The sequence below is a fragment of the Hippocampus guttulatus genome, chromosome 8, assembly GCF_054856545.1.
Source record: "Hippocampus guttulatus isolate MCC_2025c chromosome 8, RoL_Hgut_1.0, whole genome shotgun sequence".
NCBI lineage: Eukaryota > Metazoa > Chordata > Actinopteri > Syngnathiformes > Syngnathidae > Hippocampus > Hippocampus guttulatus.
This window is the reverse complement of record NC_141268.1, coordinates 20,121,129-20,143,370: the sequence shown is the minus strand read 5'-3', so window position 1 is coordinate 20,143,370 and position 22,242 is coordinate 20,121,129. Positions and strand designations below refer to the sequence as shown.

The following is a 22,242-nucleotide window of genomic DNA, read 5'->3' as shown; positions in this document are numbered from 1 at the left end:
AGCAACTTGGAAGCACAGCTGTGGCCCCAGCAAAGTGAACCATACTGTCAACGTGGGGGGTCACTACTGGTCAACGAATGATATTATTTGGTTTCTGCCAACAGTTAATTCACTAATTCATTTCACACACACATTTAAACATCATGTATTGTAAATGAAGACATGCCACAGCGGGCATGCTTTACGGAAGTGACAGAAATGGAGGAGTGAATGCTTAAAAAAAAAAAAGGCTATATTACGTACCGTGATGTGTGCTTTTAGGCTCAGTAAAGCTGTGTTGTGCTATTAAATGGTAGCTTGAACAAGCTCTGTCATTAGCATAGCGTAGGAGGCCAGGAGGCTGATTGAATAGCCACTTGGCACTCAGGAGACCATTTTCTTCATCTTGTTCTGTGATGTGGTGTGTTTGAATTGAAATCGCAATGCATGAGGAACAGTGCGCTTTGATGTGCCTTTTGATTAAGGGGCACCATCATGCCCCCTGGATTCTTTTTTAGGTTGAAAACTGCCACCAACAAGCCAGTTTCATGAGAGTGACTGCTGCATTTTTTTTGGGGGGGGGGGACGCAAGCAGTGTGACTTCTTAGAATGAACACTGGTGAATGTGTGTATCATGAGTTGGCCCACAAAAAGTCTGAAAGAAGCAAAGGCTTAAAATAAATAAATAAATAAAAACAGAAGTATGACATTTTGGACTAAAGAGGACATTTTAGACTCAACTGGCACAGTTATACTGAACCGGAATACATATTTTTAAAAAATGCAGCCCCCAAATGGCCATCATGTAAAATAAAGATGGAATATTGATGAGTTCACCCACACAAAAACAACCTCTCAAGAAGCCATGCCTGGAAAGAAAACACACAGGAAGTCTGCATTTCACATGGAAATATACACGTTTTCCTGAATTGGGCATTTCTGGGTGTCTTTAACAGACTAACTCTTCCTCCTTGTGATTTTGTCCAATTGCTGTAAATTTTTAACCACATATTCAGTATGTGACGGTTGAATGGTCCTAATTTGCTAAATTTTGGTCATTGGGTATGGGTGGAGCAAAGCTTGTTGACTAGCAGCGTCCACTCTCGTAGTTTTACAACCTGGCCTGCTGAAACACCGAGACATAGCACATGGCATTTGGTAGGCATGTCTATCATGAGTAGACAGACCCACAAAAAAAGTCCGGAGCCACCATGTCGAAAAAAGCCCCCGGGGGTTTGTCTGCCTGTCATTAAATGGAAATCTTAGGTAATATTACACTAAATACATTGGTGAAAAGAGGACAGCAGCGTTTATTAAATATAAAATGGAGTCGTGGTGATTGAAGCGATCCACCTTAAAAAGTCATCCAGGCTGGCCCCGCCTTCCCTCCCTTCGTGAGTTCCCCAGGGCAATGCAGCCAGCCCTACCGGAAAAGGCGCTTCTCAGACGGGACTCTGCTGTCCTGTTTGGACGTGTCGGTGCCCCCCAAACCTAAATCCAAGCATCCCCTCTGCCTCTCCCTCAATCCAATCGGCAGCCCCCTCCGACGGCTCCTTGGTTGGATTTTGTCTCGGCTATCACGCCTTCCCTCCCCTGCTTGTGTTCCAGCTGCGAGGAGGCGGAGGAGGAGGGGGGACTTGGTCTTCCCTTTTATCGGATTGATTTCTGACCCAATCGGGAAGGATCCGGGCTCCGCTCTGCGGCGCTGCAGTGGTGTGTCACGGTTGTCTTTTTTTCTCTCTCGTTGCTTTCGAACGTGGGGGGACGATATCGATTTTTCCCCCTGCTTGATCATAAGAATTGCACTCCCGGCCTGTCAATCATTTTTCTCCCACCGCTGCGGTCCAGTCAAGTTGCCGGACATGGACGAAGCCCAGTGAGTGAGCTCCACACGCCGACGTGATTCCGACACGGATCCCTGCGCTTACAGTAAGATCATTTCGCTTTTTGGGGGAGGTGAAACTTATCTGGCCGTTTTTACGTCGACGTTGTCGCTCGGTGAGTTTTCAGTTCGTTTGGAAGCTTATTTGAAGTGCCTTTTGGCTTGCTCGTTTTTCTCCGGTGGCCCATTTGGGTTATTTTTCCGCCACAGGTGTGAGACCACAACCTCCGGGTTCTCGTTTTTGGAACGTTTCACCAGTCAGATTTGCCGCAAAGTGAGCTCGCTGGCGGGGGGAGAGACGAGAGAGCTCCACGCGGGAAACGAGTCCCCCGCGCTCGGCTCGGCGGAAGCCCGCCTAGTCCGACGAGGCTCCCCTCGCCCGCAGCCTACAAGTCTCTCTTGAGCAATGTGGACGTTTTTAGCCGCAACTTTTGCCGCACTTTGACGCGTCGGTTCGCACATCGTCGGGTACGTCAATTCCTCGCGTGTAATTGCCTCGATTGGCTCCAAGTTGTATCCGAATCCAACTTTTGGACGCGGTACATACCACCGACCAGTTGCTGCCGCCCACCGCTGCGTGCTATCCAGCGCGCGGACGGCTTATCCACTGCTTGTCTTTCAGCGAATGCGATGTGTGTTGTCACATTTGAGATTTGCCGAATTGTACAGCGGTTAAACAATGTGGTTGATGTCGAATGTAGGACTCGCCAAGTCCACCGGGAGTCCCCCGAACCCGGGGGGGGGGGGGGGGGGTTCATAAACGCACCGATTGTGAATGGCGGTTTGGTGCGGGGGAGCGTGTTGCAATGACTCAGAGCGGGGCATGCGGATTTCCGCCGAGTCTGGAATCAGTTTGACCGCAGTACGCGGGCATTTTGGGTGTTTTTTTCTTTTAAAGGATGCGAGTGCAATTAGTTAGCCTGGTGAACACTGGTTGCTGCTGCTGCTGCGATGTGTTCGCGGTGCAGCAGCTCGTTCTTCCTGTTGGAGTGGTTTCCCCACATTGCAAACATGAGCTGGTCCGGCCCGCAAAAAAAGGAGAAAGCCACTTTATTGTCACCAAGAGTGGCCGTGATGTCACCCACTTGGAGAATGAGCAGTTGTCATGTCTGTTTCTTGTTGTTCTTGCTCCTTTGCTGTCATTTTCTTGGTCCCCCTCCCCCTCTCCATCTGGGTGTGTCCTGACTTATTGCGTTGGGAGGGGAGGAGTGGGGGGATCCCGCATCTTAGCTCTCCAGCTTGTGACCTCCAAACGAGGGCATTGCTGCCGATGCTGCTTCACCTCCACTATTGGGCTAAACACCTAACTGGTTGGTTTTTCTGGAGGGTGGAAGGCGGGCCTCACGCTCTCGAGATCTTCAAAAGCCATTTGCAGCAAATTGAATCGAGCGAGAGGATAATTGTTGGTGCAACTACTCTGATTTTTATCTATTCATTTTTTAAGAGTGTAAAAGAAGTGAGTGATCTACTTAACATCAGCTCATGCTACATTTGCATATTCCCTCATCGTTTCTTTGCCTTTTGTCTCGTACTTGTCGCTCAAAACACCACTTGACTGTCTCGCTCCCAAATGGGGGTGCGTCAGTGTGGCAGATGAGAAGGAAAATGGTGGGCCTTAAATGAATGAAATAAACACATAACATGATCCATGTGCTGTCTTTTTTTTTTTTGTTGTACTTTTTCTTCCCCAAATATTCACAGGCTCCGCCCCCCAAGGGTGACTGGGGAGGTGCGCCAACTAACTGTCTGTTACCTGCGGCATTGCAGGAGATTTGCTGTGTAATAGCAGGCCAAGATTGGTAGAAACAAACACTGGCTTTGTTTTGACCTTTTCAGGGTGTTTGTTTTGATGTAATTTTTTTTCCCTCCAAGGGTGTGCCTACTATCATTTCTGAACTAGGGGTGCACCAGTGTGTGAGTTAGTGTGATGTTGAGGCAAGATAAAATTAACAAATAGCTTTTCCCACAGGCTTTTTTTCCAAGGGTTATCTGGGGAGGTGCACCAACTAATAATCTGTGAGCACATTCCCAAACTGGAGGTAGTCGCTTACTAGTTCACAAAATTGCACGTGCACCATTGCTGGAGATTAGAGGTGTCATGACAAACCTTGATGAAATAAGCCAGGAATGGTAACAACAGGCTGTCTTTTGACTTTTCTTCCCACGAGTGCGGGCATCGATGCGCCAACTATCAGGCATTCCCAAACTGGGGATGCACCAGTGTCATGTCGGGCCAAGATAAAATTAACAAGTAACATTCTCCAGGGCATCTTTGCACCATTCCAATGAGAGAAAGTGGTTTTGTAATACACTTTAATGCAAAATAAAAAATGAATTAGATTATTCAGCTCATTGATGGAGTGATCAATTACAAGAGTGACAGCCCAAATTCCAACGTTTGCTTTTGGAACCATCTTTGTTTAAATACAGTGCTATCAAGTGGCCTGGCATACAAACAGCTGATTTAGTCATCGATTTGGAATGAGGAAATGTGACTTGACTGGTCTAAATTTTGCGTTATCGCAACCTGTCAGGAAATCGGGAACCCCGCCGCGAGTGTCGGCTGGAATTAGGAGCCAATGTCAGATGGGCCTCGAGGAAAGAAAACGAAACACGCAGCGACATCACGCCGTGCAGCGCTTATTCAATTAGCGAGATAGGCCATTCCGTCGTGTCACTCAGTGAGGTCGACCGGCCAGTGTGTCGTTGCGGTGCGTCATGCGCTACTCAGCGGAGTCACCCGGCGAGTATTTACCAGACAAACGGGCCCAGTCAGCCAGCCCGCCAGTCAATCAGTCAAATCTCACCTGGCGCGGGTTTGAAGTCTGACAACGTCGAGCCCTAGCGACTTCCCCTTCCAATACTGAGCAGCTGGATGTTTACGAGCGGCTGCTTTATGTCCGCATCAGCGAGCCGTCGGAAAAAAAAGACAAAGTGGGACCGTCACGGGCGGCTCCCCCACGTCCTGCGGCAAATCCTTTTATTCCTCTTTTAGATTTTTAAATGGATCAGTCTGCTCGCAGCGGATCGGCAAACCGCTGCAGGTTAATGGCGGTTATTTATTTGACAGCGTGCAGAGAATGTACTCGCCCTGCAACACTGAACCCGCAATCAAGGTTGAGCCGGGTAAAAAGTCAATACAGGGTGGCCCAAATAAAAATTTGCTGAACGTTCTAAACTGCCATTCCTGACCCAACTGCGGAAGGTGAAAAGCCACAATACAGAAACACAATGTGCATTTCTTTGGGTTTTCCTAAGGCCGCAACTAACGATTATTTTTTTCTTTTTTTTTCCAGTTAGTCAGTGAATCAGTTTTTTGTAATTTTCATCCCTTCATTCAAAAACAGGACATTATTTCAAGATGACCTAATCGTAAATTGATTATGATTCAGTTACTCGTTTGATCCATAACATATCAGAAAACAAGGTGTTGACACAATTAATTGGTGATCAATTTGATAATCGATTAGTTGTCGATCAATCAATTAGTTCTTGCACCTTTGCATGCATAAGTGCATCTTGGCTTTTTGTCAATGTACAATGACTTTATAGACATTTACCAGCCAAATAAGAGAACAATCGATGAAAAGGCTTCTCGGAACCCGCCCGCCCCTCCGTACAAAAATCGAAACAAAAAATGTGGGGAGGTGGTGAGGTAGGAATTCCGTAATCGAGCACCCATGGCATGTCAAAGCCCGCCCATTGACTAAGTGACATTGTTCATTTTTACAGGGAAGTATCATTTGGAGTGGCACAGTGTAGTACCATGTTGTGCCACAAGGTGCAGGGCAGCACTGGTGTCTACTGGAAGAGGAGAAGCAAAAAGAAGAAGCACTTCGCTGTTTGTTGCAGTCCGTTTGTGTGAAACGAACAGTTGTTTGAAATTTTGTAATGACCGGAACATCGCTCGAAGTTCTCTTGGCCCATCGATGGTGTTTGACACAATACGTTAGCATGACGCTAGTTTTCATTGCATCTCTTAAATGCACACGATCTCTCTTTCACAGTTTTTCACCTTCTTGCGAACATCTGCTCCGTGTTAAGGGGGATTCACTAGAATTGGCAGTCCGAGTGAGTATTTTAATTTTTTGGGGAGGGCACCTCATATTGCCAAGATCACCCTTGATTGTTTGCCCCCCCCCCCCCCCAACCCAGCCCAGCCCATTTGATTTATGCCTCAATTGGGTGGCGGCCCGCCCCACGTCCTTCGAAGTAATAGCATTTCACCTCATCTTCCGCGGCGGATCTTTCAGCAAACGTTCCTGTGTGTAAATACAACCTCAGGCGGGACCTGTGTCGACATTAAAGAAGAGTTATGCGTGTAACGGCCGCTCCATGCATATTGGATGAGTTGCTGATGGGTACCCCGGCCGACAGCCATGCCAACAAACAAAATGGCAAACTATAGACTATAGATTAACAATCACGTTTTTGCCGTGTTGCGCTTAACACGCGTACGACCTTAAGTTTCGACACCAGACAACGTTGTTATGGCCTACGAATCGATTTTAATGCATTAAAAAAAAGGAGGGGTTTTTTTTTTTTTGGTGGGAGGGGATCTGCATAAAATTGGACTTGAAAAATTATTGACATTCATATTTTTAATTTGCAAACATTTCTGAAACAACTATTTTCACTTGGTCATGCTCATGAGTTCAGCATAACAGAGATAGGAATAAGCAGAACCGCCATCGTTCATTTGGTGATGCACGTCGGAGTTAAAATAATAGCGCGAAGCTTCTTACAATTCAAAAGCTTGCCATTTACCATTTTCCCCCCTCCTGGCCGTTGAATTTCGTGCACGAACGAGCTTTTAATTTGATACCTTGGAAAACGAATTTCGTTTGGCTAAAAAAAAAAAAAAAAGTGGGGGTGGGGGCAAAAGCGGGGGGAGGGGGGTTCTCCCACTTGTTAAGCTTGACTGGCGAAGGGGGAATTCGGGAAGCCCCTGCGAGGAGGGCGCACGCACAGTCGCCTCTTACGTAAGTCGCCATCAATTATGAATGGACGCAGTGCAGCAGTGGAAGCGCTTTGGCCTCCGTTGAGGAGATGAATGCAGCAGCGCAGCCCGAGTTGGACCATAATAGAGCTGTTGGCCTTCATGACTATTTGATGGTCGCCCGCCTTTGTCCAAAGGGAGAAGCCATTTAACCCGCCTGATTTATTTGCCGTCATTTGATGAAACGGGGAATCTCCACCTTATTAAAAAAAAAAAAAACACACACACAGGCAGGCAATATGAAGTTTTTTATCTTGAAAGCAGTCGAACCTCGTGACAACGCACTTCGCGGGACATAACCAATCTGTACGTTCTACGGCAGTTCCTTGTAACCATTTTCAATAAAATGGCCGCCGGCTGCGATGTATAATCCGGGATGAATGTTTAGAGATGTAAAAACACAAACATGTCATACACGATAAACATGTCAGCAAATGCAAAGTGCCTTCTCCAGTTTAGGATGTGCCGCACCCCGAAGCCGTGTACAAATCATCTTTCGCTCTGTTTTGTGTGTGAACTCCGAATGCCATGATTTTGTTGCTATTGCGGATGATTGTCGAAATCTTCGACTTTACCAATGCGTAGTCTTGGCTGACCTTCATCTGGGAGATTCCCTTTCGACAGTTTCAGCCTTCACAGACAGGCAGACGTGCTTCTGTTTCCCAAGCCTGTTTTTCTGACCGCGTGTGCCGCGCTTCCGGAAGTACAACAACGTACGAGTCGATCGGTAACGTTGCTAGCCAACCAAAGGGATTCCCGGACTGTACATTTTGTTCATAAGCAAGGTCGCGACAGCAGTTACCGGTAGCTTCCCACAGCTCGTTGTACCAAAGGCATTTTCACCATTTTGTTGGAAAAATCTGGTTGTTATAATGACGTTTATCTTGAAAAGGGCTTCATTGTAAGCAAAATCGCCAAATGGAAAATGAAACAGTGTGACATTGGGACTTTGAAATGTGAACGTTGTAAGGGTGGAAATGTAGTAAAAGGGGGTTGACTTTGACTTTTTTTAATATGCAGCATTTTGAGTTTGTGTGTGTGTGTGTGAAGATACTTCTTTTCAATGGCTTTTAAAATACGGCTTTTACCTTGCAAAAATGTGGGGGGGGGGGGCAAATGAAGTCGGCAGTCACAAATGAAGTCGGACTTAACAAGCGCCGAGGAAATTCTCATTTGAAGAAAATCTTCTGAGACGGCGGCGAGCTGGATCCTTTGATTGGCTTTTTTTCTTCTCTGGCTTTTCTTTTCTCCGGCTCGTCCCCTTTTCTGTCTGTCGGGCAAACTCCCACAAGGCCGCCCGCTAAACACCTGTCAGGAGCTGCACCCACGCCGCCGTTATGTAAGCCGCTGGCTGTGGGGAGGGGGGAGGCGGTCGCTCATCAATCCGGCTGCCACCGACGCTCGCTTGCACACAGCCATGAAAAAAAAAAAGAAACGGGACAAAATATACATTTGGATGAGCGGCATGTCCACCAGACGCGGTACTGCATTCCGCTTTCTTGTTCACACCTTCACTGGCATCACTTTTCAGAGGAGGCTTTGCTGCGTCGCCAGCGGTTTTCGAGCCGTTTGACCGATCTTTGAAGACTCACAGAATTCAGAACGGGTCCGGCGTTAAACCGGCGGCGGCGGCCCTGCCACAAGCTGCCGTGACCGTTTCATATTTAGCGTCTTTGTCCCAGCGTCCTTGACATCTTGTGAATTGACACAAGCTGTGACGCAAAATGTCAGTATCGGGACATGTCGCACTTTCTTCGATACGACTTGATCAGATGGCGATGTTGTCACCACCTTCGTGTCAATTGCAACTTTTTAATACGTTAGCAATCTACATATCGCCCCAATCCCGAATACCCACTATCGCACCGTCTTCTGGAGATATCTTCATCTTCACTAGCATATCATGACTTGGGTTTCGAAGATGACTCCTCAATCCTTTTAACGGCCTTCAGTGAATACCGATGAACCTGCAAGCACCTGGAGTGTGTGTGTGTGAGTGTGTGTGTGTGTGTGTGTGTGTGTGTGTGTGCGTGTATGTGTGAGCGGTATAAAGCACACATGAAGGTAGTCAGGAGCTACGCTAATGCGTTTCACATTTAATGATGTCACGGTCCAGCTCATTTAAAGGCGTGATACTGCACCGGGTAGTCTATATATTAGGAGAGCACATGTCAGCGGAGCCTCACGATTATGTCTGCATCGCAGAAACACTTCTGCCTCATCGGTTTGACTTTTTAGAGTGACAGAGCTATTGAGTCTGAAAATGACGCCACAGTTGTGTTCTCATAAATGGGGCTCACTTGACTTTGAAGCCAGACTTTGTTGCTTTTACTTTTCTTTTGTCATGCCTGTACTTCACCTTTGTAGAGTGACTTCCAGTTGCCATTTTTTTCAGAGCGCGATTTTGTAATGTGACCTCGGCAATTAACTTTGTAGACTTTTCATTCCAAACACGGTTTTGTGTATTTTTTTTAAATTAAAAAAACAAACACATTCTACTCTTGATCCTTGATTCTCAGATTTTGCCACCGCGTTTGGATGTTTGTTGTCCATCCCAAAGATGATGTCATGCGATCTGATATGAGCTGATAAATATGTAAAGCGTGGAAATGCCCGAGAGGTGAGGGAGTCTCGGCGTTGAAGAAGGAAGTGAGCAGATGGTGGGTGGAGACGCGGCCAACAGGAAGTAGATGCTTGACGCTTTCTCATGTTGTGTTGGCAACGCTCAGGATTTCACTTCCTTGTCCTCGCACACACCAAACGCGAGTGTGTTTGTGATTCCGTGTGTGTGTGTGTGTCTGTGTGCGTGTGTGCGTCCGTGCCTGTTTGAGCCCAGCTGTTCCGAAAATAGGTGATTGAAAGTCCTAAATCTGATGCCCTACATGTAACTTTTTAAAAATCTTTAATCAGCATTTACCCGTTTTTCTAACCTAATTGTTGTATTTGTTCCATGAATTTGTAATCATTTATACCAGACAGCCTATTCTGTTCCTATGGTAGCATTTCTGCGAGATTGTGAGGTTGATTTATTTCAAATCAGATTTCTGCCTTTATTTTTGTGTTGGCAAGTTATAGGATAAAGTTACCATTTACTTCGGAAGAAAAAAAATCAACTCATGAACAAGAATAATGTAATCTGATTTTGAAAAAAAATATTCTGACAGGAAATGCTCGGGGATTTGGAAAAAAAAAAAGTTGCTTTTCAAGTCACATTTTCTGGGGGGAAATGTGACCTTTTTTTTCCCGAAAAAACTAACATAAATCAGAATTACAAAAAAAAAAAATATATATATATATATATATATATATGTAATCGTTCAAGTGACATTTTCCGGGAAAATTCTTTCTAAAAGTGCACATTTAAAGTAGAAATGATATGAAAATGTCAGTCATTACTTTCTCAGTTTCATTCATGTTGATGAGAAAAAAAATCCAAAAATTACAAGGATAAAGTGGCAACAAATGTCGGAAAAAAATTAACACTTCTTTTGTGCATAGTAAAAAAATTCATACAAATATTTTCAGGTTGCATTTTTCCGGAAAAAATACGTTTCATGGAATTAAAATTACAGCCGCATTTTGGGGCAGAACGGTACTCCGGTATGCATGCTCGCAGATGCATGCGGTGTACAATTGCACTTTCCTTGGACTCTGTTCCACCCCAGACCAAGCGCAATAACTGCTGTCAAGCGCCCCACCGGCCGTTTGCACCACTTACTGATCATGCACTATTTATAGCTGGTGGCGTATTGTGATTATTGACGGCGGCAGCGGCGGATGGCTCCTGTTCACGGTCGTTGTTGGTCCGGGCTGGCCTGGCGTCTTGTTCCTGTATTTGTCAAGGTTATCGACTGTACTGCACAGGCTGGGCCAAAAGTAGCTTGACACTTCTTAAATAAACTTAGTGAAGGAAGGAAAGGAATGGGATGAAGGAAGGACAGAAACAGAAAGGCAGGAAAGATAAAGGCAGGACACAAGGAAGGATGCTGGACTGAAGGAAGGAACAGGTCGGGCCAAAAGTAGCTTTTCACTTTTTAAATGAACTTGAGGAATCAAGCAAAAAAAGAAGCATGGAAGGAAGAGGGACCAAAAGGAGGATCGGGACGGACCAACAAAATGTACACTTCAGGAACTGACTTCAGGAAGTCACCAGGGAAGGACAATAGACTGAATGAAGGAAGAAAACAAGGCAGCAAGGAAGGAAGGTTGAAGGAAGGAATGTAGGAAGGATGATGGACGAAACGAAGGAACAGGGGAAGCCAAAAGTTGGTACGTACCCACTTTGTAAATTAACTTCACAAAAGACAGAAGACACAGGTAGAGTGGAAGCAGTCAAGTCAGCAAGGAAGGAAGAGAACATTGGAGGGCGGAAAGGTGCAGGGAGTTGCCCAAAGGAGGTTTACACTTTTAAAATGTATGTGTTTAATGGAAGTAAGACAGGAAGGGAGGACGGAAGGAAGGAAGGAAGGGGAAAAATGGAAGAAACGAGGACGTCATCAAGGAAGGAAGCATTGAAGGTAGCCAGGAAGGGCAATGACCTGAAGGAAGGAAGGCGCCAGGCCAAGATTACATTGACACTTTTTAATCTGAGGAATGGAGGGAGAGAGCGAGGAAGTAAGCAAGGACAAAAGGAATAAACGGGTGTTCACTTTTCAAATGGAAGGAAAAGGAGGTGGCGCTGGAATTTAATTACAAGTCAACATTCTTCCAGTTACAATACAGCACGCTAATAGTTCCAATAAAAAAACGAAAGACGCGTCCTTTTGCTCTTTGGGGTTGATTTTTATGGTGCGGCCGTTCACATTTGACGAGGTGTGAAGACATACCTGAAGATGAGCTCGTAAACATTCCGGCTTTGCCAGGAGGAGTCGTTCGGAGAGCTTTGCTTAGCCACAAGACACTTCCTGATCCCTTCGCTAGGGAAATTAGCCACCAGGTCGTCAACGATTGTACGGATGATTACTTTTTTGGGACGAGTGTTCTCCCCCGACGTTACAGACATCCATCAACTTCATCTCGTATCGTATTCATCTTAAATAATGTTGGCGATTTTCAAGCTCGCGTGTCAGAATATTGCAGTGGATACATTTGGAGTGGCAGTTTTTTTTGGGGGGGAAAAGGATTACACGGCCCCGATATAAGTCACAATAGATGCCATCATTTTTCGGGAGAAAATGCACAATCTGAGCAAAATTAAGTTGATTCATTTTTTTTTTCGGAGAAATATTGAGACAGTCAGTTAGAAGTGACATCGGCAATTCCACTGTGAGGCCAACAGTTGAAGTAATTTAGTTTTTTTTTTATTGATAGTGTGACAGTAAGTTAAAAATGGAATAGGCAGTTATGCTTTTAGGCTAATGATTTGTTTAAGTAATATATCTTTTTTTTTATAGATGATGTGACAGTGAGTTAAAGATGACTTGGGCAATTATATGCTGTTAGGCTAACAGTTTGCGTAATTGTCTTGGCTCGGATTCAAGTTGGAGGATCCAGTGTGTGTCACGCCTGTTGAGGATTATATTGAACTGTGTGTGTGCGTGTGCGTGTGTGTGTTGTGATTCCCCCTGTTTGGGTGGGGGGTGAGGGGGTTGCACGCCCCGCCGGCCAACAGGAAAGCCGTCAACGTGCATGCCCGCATTCCTGCCCTTGCATGGAATGCAGCGTTTGTTTGGCAACGCGTTTTTTCACATTTCTTGTCATTTCTAGCACACCCCGATGCTCGGACCGCCACCCGGAGCTTGTTCTCACGCCGCCGTGTTCAGGAGCATCTCCAATTGTCGTAAATAAGCAATGTGACGAGATTTGACAAAATGCAAACGGCAATTTCCAGGAATCCTGCGTCGAAGCACGTTAGAAAAATATATTTGCCGTTGACATCAATCGACCTGAGATTGGGTGGGGCATGTCTCTCAGAACACAAGGACCCATGCCCACTATTAAACAGGAAGTCGTCCATTTTGTCCTGAAGAAGCCATTTGAGGTGCGTGTCGAGGAGCAAGGCTGCAAGATCATGGCGGTTACGCGATCTCGCTAAAACGGAGGACCCGCTGACGTTTCCTTATGTCAAACGTCTCATTGGTCCAAATGATTTGTAGCCCCTCCCTCCTCGATGGGATGGCGGCTTGGTGGGAGGAGCTGACGTGCGGCGAGGATTGTATGGACTTGGCCACGTTCGCGCCGGACAACGTGTGACCAGTGTCATGTCACCAGTGTCATGTGACTGTGCTTGTCGCTTCCTCTGCTGTTGTAATCTTGCCACAAGTTTAGCAAATCCACTGCTCACCTGTGTGTAAGTGTGTGTGTGTGTGTGTGTACTTGCGTCCAGATTTTTCTTATTTTGTGCCCATTCTATAGAAATCGGCGTCGGTCGTGTGGAGGGCTTATCTTTTTGGCGACGCATTCCCGATGCCCCTTCCTCCCTTCCCATCTGTTTTGCATGAAAGGCCCGCCTGTGTTGGCCTCAATGTTCACTCCTAGGGAGGAGGGAAAAAAAAAAAGGTCAGGAATGTGCGGTGTCACGTTGCCCAACAACCGGCAAACAGTGGGAAGTTTTCTTGTTTTCTTTTTTTTTTTCTTTCTTGTTTTTTTTTTCCCCCCCCTCGCCATGTTCTCGGTCACAAGATGCTCCACCAGCAGTCATCTGAGGATGAATAAGAATCACCATCACAATGAGAAGAAGACGAAGAAGTAGAAGACGAAGAGGCGGGCCTGGCACAATGAATGGCAAAGATGTCCAAGCGTATGTTCTTGTGTTAACCGATTTCACACTTGCCAGAAGTTTTGCTTTTTACTTGCCATCGAGAGGAACGCACGCTGCTTCCAACAAGAGGGGCTTTTATTTACGGGATTCACGGTGGCACAGTCGCACAGGGAAAAAAAAAATCTTGAACTCAAAACCGCGGGTTCGTTTGAAAATTTAGGAGGAAAAAATATTACTAGATTCAAGTCATCCAGTACATTTCTGGGGAGAAATTTGTAATCTCGTAAGGAGACATTTTCAGTGGAAATCAATTGTTTTTTTTGTTTTGTTTTTATAAAAACAAAAGACATCGATTTTATTTCCTCAAATTGCATTTTACCAGGAAACACTTTTAAATTTCCATTTCAAGATTGAAATTGGAATTTTTTGAGCGAAAAGTCAATAGAGAAAATATGGAATTTTAATGACGGTTGAAGATAAAACCATTTGTTTCTTGAGGGCAGACTTCTTAAGGAAAATCTTTTTTTTTTTTTTGGTCTTTTTATGAAGAAACAATCATAATATTAAGCGATAAACGTAAATTTGCTTGGGGGAGAAAGTCCTAAAAATTATGAAGACTGCAATTTTTTAGGAAAAACAATTGTAATGTGACAACTTTGAAGTTTTAGTCATAATTCGCAAGTTTGTCGTAGTACAAAATAAATAGATAAAAAGATGCTATTCCTTGACGATTGACTTTTTTGCGAAAGAAATAAGAATCGTTTAAGACTCTGTTGTTGGAGCACATATTTCCGTTTTTTCTGCTCTCTGTGTGCCGTCGTTATTTTTCTAAAAGCCCAAACTGTTCACTGGGGAATCGTTCATCCTTTTCTGCTAATGCGATGATGTTTTCAATGTAAATCATACAAACGGCAGCTTTGGGACCAGCTACGCTTGCCGACACACACTCGAGGCTTTTATATCAAATGTGTATGCGTGGTTGCGTGCGCACGTGTGTGCTTGCATGTTGGTGGTTTGAGTGTCAGGGCAGTAGAGGACCTGAAGGCGTTGATTGACTTGAGCTCAAATCCCACACCTGCTGACCGCCAGCGTAAAACGACGACGCCTCCGATTCTTTACGATCAATGCCCGCTCGGGCTTGATCACCTTTCTGGGGTCCAAATCAAACTCCGATAAAAAGCATCAAAATGTTAGCCAGGTGTGTTCTCGCCGAGAGAGAGAATTTCCGTAATGTTACGAGATTCAGGTCGTAATCATTTAAGACGGCACATTGGAATTTCGCGATGGAGCGCGAGCGCGCATGTCTGACTGTTAGCATGTTGGCTAAAGCGTTCGCACATGTGGACGCCAGGCGTCGTCGTGGCTTTTATACGATGGAGAAGCCATAAAACACGTTTGAAAAGCAATCTCCCCGTCGGTCAATGAGTGGGATGGATTGTCCGACATTGGGAGGACTCTCTGGAGACCAACCTGGATGCAACGTTCACAAGAGCCATTCGCATCCTTCATGACTCCTCGGAACTAAAACTCTAGACCTGATTGATTGTTTTTCGTTCTTCCGGCATTTTCATTGCGGGCAATCATTCAAATGGTCTTTCCGGAAGATTCCCGGTGATGAGGAGGAGGATGAGAAACGCATCCTTTGGTCGTCAAACGTGACAGGGAAGGCTGAAAATAGACGGTGTGTGTCACTTGCACAAAGCCGTATTGTTGATTGCTGCTTTTGTGTCATTTTCACGCATAATTCACATCTTTTATTTTATGTGGCTATGAATAGAGACTGCCAATAGAATTGCGACAAAAGGTCTGCGGAATTTCAAAATCTTTGATGTCGGAGTAGCTCGGCTGGACTATTTATGAAAAGGCTCGTCGATCATCCTCGGTTGAGCCTCATTAATCAATATGTCGAGGAAATACTCAAAGCTTTCCTGTCGGGAAACATTTGGAGTGACCGACTCACTGGCTCAGTGGTTGCGATTTTTCAACTGTCGGGTTGTCTTACGGATGTTTACCGACGCTGGCTAAATTGCATCTATTAAATTTCAAGCTAGCTTGACTGACTGGTTAACTGGCACCAAAACATGCGACAGCCGGAGAAAGAATTCTACAGGAAATCGAGGTGCTTGGCGGGTTTACCGACACCTCAAAGAAACCGATTGGCTAAAAGCGCCCCGATTTGAAACTGTCTTAAGGTTGATTGTCTGTCCTGCTGGACTGACTAGTTAAACGTTGCTGATCAACTGACTGACTCTCGAGCTTGCTGATGCTTAATCACCCGTAGTGATTGACCACTTGACTGACTGGCTGATTGACACGAAACAAAAGTGGCTCACCAAGACTGTCCAAATGGCGGGACCTATTTAGCCTGCGTGGATGCCTTACTGACTAGTTGACAGACGTGCTAAATAAGAACAATCTGGATGTGTTACTGACATTTATTTAGGAACTGACATTTATTTAGGTGTTGTTGAGCATTAACTAATGCTCAACAACACCGACCGACTGACTGACTGACTGACCATCATTGATTCACCCTTTGTGTATGGCATGTTGGCTAATTGACGCGATAGACGGAGCCCCAATGGTTGATTGACACATCTGGCTGGCTAACCGACGATGACTGGCTGACTGCCTGAATGACATCAATTAAAGATGTCTGAATGTCTTGGCTGACTAGTTGATAATATTTAACTGACACGGAATGATACTGACTGACTGGCAAAATCGTAAATGGATGATTTGCTGACAAGTTTGGTGGATGACTACTGAGTACTTCACACGGACCGATCGACTGGCTGATTGACATTTGATCACACTGACTGACTGGATTAATGCCACCAATTGTAACTAGATGTCTGTCTTCATTATTATTACTGACTGCCTGTTTGGTTGGCTCGGGTTATTGGCACTGACTAACTGACTGATGAGCTTAGTCACATTACATGTATGTCTTACTGGTTTGCTGGATGATGGACTGACTGACCAGCACTTGATTAATGCCCTGATTAAAACTGTCAGCATGTCTGACTGAGTAGTTTTCTGGCTGACCGTGACAGTGGCTAACTGGCACTAAATCGACTAACCGAATGACCGAGTGACAGACTGTCTATGTTACTGACACGTCTTTATACTACGCCGATTTAAAGGTGTCTGCCAGTTCATTGGTACTGACAAGCTTGACTGGCAATGGCTAACTGACACCAGCAGACTGGCACTAAAGGTCACTGATTTACTGACTGACAATCTTACCGACACTTAAATTGCAATGATTGGGTCATTTGCACAGATTCAAACTGTCAACGTATCTTACTGACTGTTTTGCTGGCTTAGTAACACAAAGTGACACTGACCGACTGTCTAGCTGACTGTCACTGAATGATTGCTCAGACTGCCTGGATGCCTGATTGGCATCTACCGACTGCTTTGCTGGTCTGCACTGACACTACATCATACTGTCTGATTAGGACTACATCACACTGACAGAATGGCGGCAGTTAAAAATGTCGAAATATTTTACGAATATTTACTGACTGGTGTGGTTGCTAATTAATACTGACGGACTGACAAACTGAGCCAGTAGCCAACTGACGCTAAATGACACTCACTGAGTGGCTGGTTCAAATGATAGAGATTTACAAATCTCTGGATGTGTTACTGGCTGGTTTACTGAATACTTGACACAACTGGCGGGCAGACTGATTGATTTACTATCTGACAGTTAATGAGTGACTTTAATCAAAACACCTTGGAGGTTTTTAGTGACTTGTTTACTGGCTAATACTGACAAATTGACTGTGACACTGAAGTGTTACAGACTAACTAGCAAAGCCTCACTGACGCTGGCAGATTGACACAAAACAACACTTGAAATGACAATCACGCCAACCGACTGGCTAAATGGCACCAATTGATAGTGTCTGGATATCTTATGGACATTGACAAACTTGGTTTGCATGTGAATTGTTGCTGACCAACCGACAAACTAACAATAACCAACTGACACTGAATGGCACTCATTGAGTGACTGGATTTAAGCCTCTCTGGATGACTACTTAACACCACGAGCCCACCAACTGGTTGACTTACTATATTACACGCGCTTAATTACTGACCTTGATTAAAACAGCCTGAAGGCTTTTGGCGACTTGTTTACTGGCTGATACTAGCAAATTGCCTGTGACACTAAATGACAAAGAATGACAAACTAGCAATAGCTAGCTAGCACGGGCACGAAACGGAACTGACAATCACTGGCTAAATGGCACCAATTTAAAGTGGACTGAATGTACTGATTCATTTACTGGCTAACTGACAATGACCAACAGACTCTAAGTGATGATAACTGCTATCTTACTGACTGGCTAAAGAACTATTCTCATTGTTAAGTGTTGTTGCATAAGCCTTTCCCGAACGAGTGGCTATTGACGGACTAACTGTGAACAAAGTGTTGTTGTCTCAGTGGCAGAAACAATGTTGACCGTTCTGAAAGTCACGGCATTGACAGCACAATGCCTGTCTGCCCGCCTGCTAGCTTACACGGTACGTGAAGCACATCAGGATTTTGCACCAGGCTGCCTGAGTCGTGCTCCTCGTGACTTTGCCAGTCCCTGGGCGGGTCGCAATAAACAACAATAAATCAAATGGCAAGTCAGAGCGCTGAAAGCGTGGCCGGCACAAACAAAGCAAAGGACGGAGAAAAGAGACTGTTGAGAGACACGCTTTGATTGCTATTCCGCTCTCTGCCTGCTGATAAGCAGCACATATGAAGACGACTCCTTCAAACCAGATGCTGTATTTTTCAAGTCCAGCTTTCTGCTTTTAGCCGCACACCTTTGGCTCGGTTCGGCAACTGTCAACGCTTTCATGGTAAATGGCAACTGCGGTTACCATAGAAGCTGGCAGTTAGCATTGCCTCTTTCATTCCTTCTGCTGCAGTACAACTACCACCACTATTACTACCAATACTACTACTACTACTACGGTCGTTCCACTGTGATCAGTACTGCTCCACCACTACTTTCAGTACGCCTACTAGTACTACTACTTTTCCAACTACTACTATTAAGATATCCTTTATTTGTCCCACACTGGGGAAATTTACAACTGTACTTGAAAAGGGTCTGAAAATGGCCAGCCCCTTTCAGACCCTTTTCAAGTACAGTCAATGTAAAATAAGAAGCTGGGATTAAATGGTGGTGTCTGAAAAGACATCTAAATACGTCTTTGGGAGTGAATGAGTTAATACTTCTGCTACTACCACTACTTCTATTTAGTATTTACTTCTACTATCTGCTTACACTACTATCCTTCCCACCACTGCTAACACTTCCTCTACTACTACTTCCACTTCTGCCACCTCCACTACTACTTCAGCTATCACAACCGTTTTTTTTTTCTTTTGCCTGTGTGGGTTCCCACATTTGAAACAATCGGTTAAGATGTTCAAAATCAGTCCGTGTGTAGGCCACTTGAGTGAATTTTTTCGGGGTAGTCCCGACTCCTCTTCGGTTGTGATGAGGCACAGAAAGTAATAAAAGCATTGTTGACCCAGCTGAGACATGTTTTCCACCGCAAGCTGTTTTGTCGGTGTCTCCGCGATGATGTCATCAGGCATGGGTGGGGCCCCGAGGTCAGTCCCGGCGGGTGTCGGCTGTCATGTTTTTGACTTCACCTTGTGTGACGCCCCCACATGCCCCTCTTAACACCCCCTTAACTCCCCCGCCCCACCAATCCAGGTCTTCCGCTGTCGCCGCTGCCGTGTTAGCCTGCTTATCATGAAGCTGCAGGCGGTCGCTGTTATCTGAGACACTCTGCATGGCTTACGCACACCCATGTACATACACACACGCACACACACACACCCTAAACCACTGTAAATAACCTCCACCATGTAGAAAATGTCAATTTCTCACTGATTGTCCTGCAGCAATAATCCCAACTGGCACCGAAATAGTAGATTGCTGTGTTGTTGTTTTTTTTCCGTGTCATCTGACCTTCTTTCCCCATTTCTTTCAATGGGAATGGAATTTCCTCATCAGCCGGTGTGGAAATTCCTTCCCACCAAAGACGTCACAGACAGACCGTGAAATATTCTACAATTCTTCTACATTTTTGGTGATTCACTTTCATAATTTCTTTGATACTTTGCATGATAATTTGTGTGGCAAGCATCATATTTGTATGAGGTCCACATGCCAGTAGAAGTGGTTTGCACAAATTTAACTTATGACATCTCACAGAATTTGCCATGTTTGTTGTGCGTCTTCCTATGAATTCATTCACTGACAGCGGCAGTGTCATTAAAAAAAAAAAACACTTAAACGTGCCTCGCCCAGCGCATCTGTGAAATTCAGGTTTGTCATGGCAAACGATCGCCAGCTGGTGGCGTCGTTGTATCCTTTGGATTTGAGAGTAGAAGTGCTTTTGAGTAGAAGGTAAAGATTAGGAACCTCGGCTTGTCGCGTTGATTACGAGAGAGAGGGCTCGTACTTTGTATCTTGAAAAATATGTTATGTCATTCTGATCCTAAGACACAGTTATATATCCCAGTTACGATGCTTGGGCTTGTTTTTGCGATGGAAAAAAAAAAACAACCATTACATATTAATTCTCAAGCCACAATGTCGTTCTCCTTGTTTATCCCGCAGCTAGGCTAAGAGCCGCTGTTGGCGAGGCAACGGACTGACGGGAAGCAAAGTCGGAGCGGTCGGCCCGGTCTGCCACTTGGTGAACTCTGGCGTAACTTAGCGATCGCACGCACACTCGCATATAGAGCACAAAAGACAGCGGGGCCCTTTGTCAGCTTGTCCAAAGTGTCCACTCATCAGCAGACACTCGGGAATCTTTGGAATGTGTTTGTGTGCTTGCATTTTGTGTGTGCTGTCCAAACTTTCTATTGCATGCAGAGGAATTGAAAAATGGAAGCCAAATGGTTTTTCAGGTATGATGAATGACATAAGTGACGAGATCAACCATTGATTGTAATGAAGTAAAATAGCAAAGTAATCTCACCCCCATCATTCGACTTGATATATGACAGATTTTATGGATAGGTAGTATTTAAAGGATTATAGCTATTAACGTTTAATTTTAACCAGGACGCATTGGGAAAAAAATTGGAGCATTTGCGAGCATAAGGGTCCTATTTTCGAGCCCTGTCACTTTGGTTTTTATTGCTTTTCACGTGTCTTATCATGGTCAACGTGCATGCCGAATGTGGCGTAAATCCGATGCACGCGTGCCGGATACGAACAATTCCCAACTTTTGTGTTTTACGGCGCATCTGCATGTTCGTACATAGTCATATGAACACATTGAAAGAAAACAAGTACCAAAGTGGGTTTTGAGCTTAGTCATTTGCTGTGGTGCCGGATGCTGTTATTTCGGCTTCGGGTTGGACGGTTGGTTGTTTTTTGGTAGGAGGGGATAAGACTGCGGATCGATGATATCTTTCTGGGGTGCAGTGAGGAGGCGACCACTTGTGGACATGCCGAGCACATCCAGGCCTTGGGCCGAATGTGTGTGTGTTCATGTGTGTGTCTTCGTGGTCTCTGCAGTGTGGTGATTTCCTGAACCTTCCTCGTCGCCCCCCCCCCCCACCCCCCAAGCCTCCCCTCCTCCGGTGGTCACATGACTGCAGATATGGGTGTGGTCTCCTGCATTCCCGGCTGCTCGTACGCCGCCGCCCCCCCCAACCCCCTTTGGATTTCTCAGTCTGACATGCTAAAACACACACACGCGCGGTGTCTGCACTCAACACAGTGACGTGTCCTGCATGTGAATGTGTGTGCACTTGTCTTTGTGTCTTTGTGCAGTTTAACTCGTGACATTCCACTTTTACTGTCATCGTGCGGACAGTGGTCTTCAAGGGGACATTTTGTGTGCGAGCGTTTGTATGCAATATCGTAAAGTGTTGCACTGGCATACTAACGTACACACTTTTAGTGTTCTTGTATTTTGCCTTGTGTTGGAGCCTTGTCTTTTTGAGGGACATTTTGAGGGTGGTTTTTTTTGTACTGGGGAGAAAATGGATGCTTCAGCAGTAATTTGTGGCCTGTTTCATGAGTGTCTTTTTAAGTGTGTGAATATTGTTTATCCATCTCTCTAGTGTTTTTGTTTTATGATGGCCCTCCCCAATTCAATTCTATATTGAGTTGTTTTCTTAAATATTATGGAACATCTTTAAGCAGCCAATCCAATGCCCTTTCAACAGAATGACCCTCGACGTCATTCTCACCAGAGGAACTGAAATTAGTCCACACCGGAGATTGAAATTAATTCGTTGCTTCTTCAAAGTATCCACTCTCAGCCCTTCCGCAAATTCCTGTGGATTTCTTTTGCCGTGTGCGTGAGTTGAAGCCAGATACAGTGGCTGTCTCCACATTCACAGGCCGCCTCTTCCGAAGACCGTATTATTCGGCCGCATGACTTCCGGGGCAGGCCGTCTGGACGTGGTTTCCAAATTTGAGAACGGCTGAGTCCCTTTGATGCATTCAAAGGCTCCTCCACATGTAGCCTCCGTAGATTGCATAACCCGTGGCAGATTTGGACAGGCTTAATGTAAATTTGGACACCGCATGCGGTCGGGTCGCGCCAGAAGTGACGTCATGCGGCCTTCGGGGGACATTTTTCGTCAATCATGCAATTAATCCAATCAATTCTAAAAGTATTCACTTCCTCTTC

At 45.3% G+C, this 22,242-nt stretch overlaps 1 protein-coding gene across 3 annotated transcripts in view; it reads left to right on the top strand.

Annotated features, from left to right (window-relative positions):
- Positions 1-1,398: 1,398 nt before the first annotated feature.
- The window catches only part of LOC147201739 (plasma membrane calcium-transporting ATPase 1-like), a 55,706-nt gene continuing 34,862 nt past the window's right edge, over positions 1,399-22,242 (top strand). For all 3 annotated transcript variants that reach the window (XM_086118949.1, XM_086118947.1, XM_086118948.1), the window contains exon 1: positions 1,399-1,908. The gene's annotated coding sequence lies outside the window, so the exon portion shown is untranslated. The remainder of the gene's footprint in view (positions 1,909-22,242) is intronic.